Below are 3953 nucleotides of genomic sequence, written 5' to 3' on the forward strand. Positions count from 1 at the left end.
GGGTTAGGAAAACATGGCTGCTTTAGTAAATAGGAAATCTCCCCTTTGTCTATTGGTTGTGTCTAGTATTGCACTTCAGCTCCATTGAAGTAGTCGGGACTTAACTGCAATTCCATATGAAACCTCAGGGCAGAGGTGGCGCTGTGCACATAAGAGAACAATCATGTAAACCCCTTTAAAATATTTAAAGGAAAAAAAAAAAATCAAAGAATTCGAAAAAGTTTGTAATATATTTAGGATGGATCCTCTGTAAATTCACCTCCTCTGAATAAAAATTAGATTAAGTTGTTTTGGAAGAAAAATTCACATTTATGATATTTAATATTCCGAGTTCCCTGGAGTAGAAAGAAGCCACAGAAGTCCCTGAGGATCCGGCGGGACCAGAACTGGGATCGTGTTTATTTATTACATTGTTACATTGTATCGTTTTGTTTACTGAAAACAATGGCTACAAAAAACAACAACAACAAATAAGATTCTGACCCTCATGGTATTTCCAGCGGCTGCTGAGAGGAAATCCAGGGAATGGCGCAGGATTGAAACATTGTAATCTCGGGAAGAGATGACGGCTGTGCTCTGGGGCCTCTATTTCTGGACGTGTTGTAAGGTGATGATTCACTTTATCACCAGGATACAAAGTAATAACCGTCCGGACATGAAAGGTCTGGGGGATGCTGAGACCCGCACTGGACTCATGGAGACACTGGACTCATGGCATCTCCACCTGCAGCATCTTCACACCTGGTGACATCCGGCCCTAATGATGGTCCTGGAGATGTGGGTGGTGGACGGCGCAGGGACCCGGCACTGTCACTGCCAGAAGATGAGAAGGTTCCTGGAAGCTGAAGAGGAATAAAAGAAATAATAAGACGATGAGGAGACTGCGGGGACAATCCAGAAATACAAGGGCAACGTGTTCTGCATCAAGACTGTTATAGACACAGTGATGTCACAGTACAGGGATAATACACACAGTGATGTCACAGTACAGGGATAATACACACAGTGATGTCACAGTACAGGGATAATACACACAGTGATGTCACAGTACAGGGATAATACACACAGTGATGTCACAGTACAGAGATAATACACACAGCGATGTCACAGTACAGGGATAATACACACAGTGATGTCACAGTACAGGGATAATACACACAGCGATGTCACAGTACAGGGATAATACACACAGCGATGTCACAGTACAGGGATAATACACACAGTGATGTCACAGTACAGGGATAATACACACAGTGATGTCACAGTACAGAGATAATACACACAGTGATGTCACAGTACAGAGATAATACACACAGTGATGTCACAGTACAGGGGTAATACACACAGCGATGTCACAGTACAGGGATAATACACACAGTGATGTCACAGTACAAGGATAATACACACAGTGATGTCACAGTACAGGGATAATACACACAGTGATGTCACAGTACAGGGGATAATACACACAGTGATGTCACAGTACAGGGGATAATACACACAGTGATGTCACAGTACAGGATAATACACACAGTGATGTCACAGTACAGGGACAATACACACAGTGATGTCTCACATTCAAGGATAATACACACAGTGATGTCACAGTACAGGGATAATACACACAGCGATGTCACAGTACAGGGATAATACACACAGCGATGTCACAGTACAGGGGTAATACACACAGCGATGTCACAGTACAGGGGATAATACACACAGCGATGTCACAGTACAGAGATAATACACACAGTGATGTCACAGTACAGGGATAATACACACAGTGATGTCACAGTACAGGGATAATACACACAGCGATGTCACAGTACAGGGGATAATACACACAGTGATGTCACAGGACAGGGATAATACACACAGTGATGTCACAGTACAGGGATAATACACACAGCGATGTCACAGTACAGAGATAATACACACAGCGATGTCACAGTACAGGGGTAATACACACAGCGATGTCACAGTACAGGGGTAATACACACAGCGATGTCACAGTACAGGGATAATACACACAGTGATGTCACAGTACAGGATAATACACACAGTGATGTCACAGTACAGAGATAATACACACAGTGATGTCACAGTACAGGGGATAATACACACAGTGATGTCACAGTACAGGGGATAATACACAGAGTGATGTCACAGTACAGGGGATAATACACAGAGTGATGTCACAGTACAGGGATAATACACAGAGTGATGTCACAGTACAGGGATAATACACACAGCGATGTCACAGTACAGGGATAATACACACAGCGATGTCACAGTACAGGGATAATACACACAGTGATGTCACAGTACAGGGATAATACACACAGTGATGTCACAGTACAGAGATAATACAGACAGTGATGTCACAGTACAGGGATAATACAGTGATGTCACAGTACAGGGATAATACAGTGATGTCACAGTACAGGGATAATACACACAGCGATGTCACAGTGCAGGATAATACACACAGTGATGTCACAGTACAGAGATAATACACACAGTGATGTCACAGTACAGGGATAATACACACAGTGATGTCACAGTACAGAGATAATACACACAGTGATGTCACAGTACAGGGATAATACGCACAGTGATGTCACAGTACAGGATAATACACACAGTGATGTCACAGTACAGGGATAATACACACAGCGATGTCACAGTACAGAGATAATACACACAGCGATGTCACAGTACAGGGATAATACACACAGTGATGTCACAGTACAGGGATAATACACACAGTGATGTCACAGTACAGAGATAATACACACAGCGATGTCACAGTACAGAGATAATACACACAGTGATGTCACAGTACAGGGATAATACACACAGTGATGTCACAGTACAGAGATAATACACACAGTGATGTCACAGTACAGGGATAATACACACAGCGATGTCACAGTACAGGATAATACACACAGTGATGTCACAGTACAGGGATAATACACACAGTGATGTCCCAGTACAGAGATAATACACACAACGATGTCACAGTACAGAGATAATACACACAGTGATGTCACAGTACAGGGATAATACACACAGTGATGTCACAGTACAGGGATAATACACACAGCGATGTCACAGTACAGAGATAATACACACAGCGATGTCACAGTACAGGGATAATACACACAGTGATGTCACAGTACAGGGATAATACACACAGCGATGTCACAGTACAGGGATAATACACACAGTGATGTCACAGTACAGAGATAATACACACAGTGATGTCACAGTACAGGGATAATACACACAGTGATGTCACAGTACAGAGATAATACACACAGTGATGTCACAGTACAGGGATAATACACACAGCGATGTCACAGTACAGAGATAATACACACAGTGATGTCACAGTACAGGGATAATACACACAGTGATGTCCCAGTACAGAGATAATACACACAACGATGTCACAGTACAGAGATAATACACACAGTGATGTCACAGTACAGGGATAATACACACAGTGATGTCACAGTACAGGGATAATACACACAGTGATGTCCCAGTACAGAGATAATACACACAGTGATGTCACAGTACAGGGGTAATACACAGATATTGGTCACTAGATACAATGTTTTCTTACTACCTGTTGGTTGGATTCTGTGTCAGTGGTTCTGGTTCTGTGTCCCTATAGAATTATTTCCAGCAGGAGCCGAGGTTTTGACCCGCGCAGGATTGCCCCCCCCCCCCCCCCCTAATTATGTCATTGCGCACTGATTGCTCCGCGGCTTTGATATGGGAAGGTAATGTCAATATTATTACAAGCCGGAACGGAACGACTCCCAGGACCCGCGGATAAACACCCAGGATCCCCTCGGCCCTGATACAGTTACTGCGCACGTTTCCATGGCAACTCTCCCCGAATAAACTTTGTAACGGAAAATGTATCTCTTTATGAATTC

The 3953-nt window shown here is 43.2% G+C and overlaps 1 long non-coding RNA gene across 1 annotated transcript; it reads right to left on the minus strand.

The window, feature by feature from the left end:
* Positions 1–370: 370 nt before the first annotated feature.
* On the minus strand, positions 371–3719 carry LOC140104490 (uncharacterized). The gene is made up of 2 exons (XR_011850338.1): positions 3638–3719; positions 371–842 (listed from the first exon to the last, which is right to left on the minus strand). It is a non-coding gene; the product is annotated as an uncharacterized lncRNA (long non-coding RNA).
* Between the last annotated feature and the right edge of the window lie 234 nt (positions 3720–3953).

Source organism: Engystomops pustulosus, chromosome 10 (genome assembly GCF_040894005.1).
Source record: "Engystomops pustulosus chromosome 10, aEngPut4.maternal, whole genome shotgun sequence".
NCBI classification, from domain to species: Eukaryota; Metazoa; Chordata; class Amphibia; order Anura; family Leptodactylidae; genus Engystomops; species Engystomops pustulosus.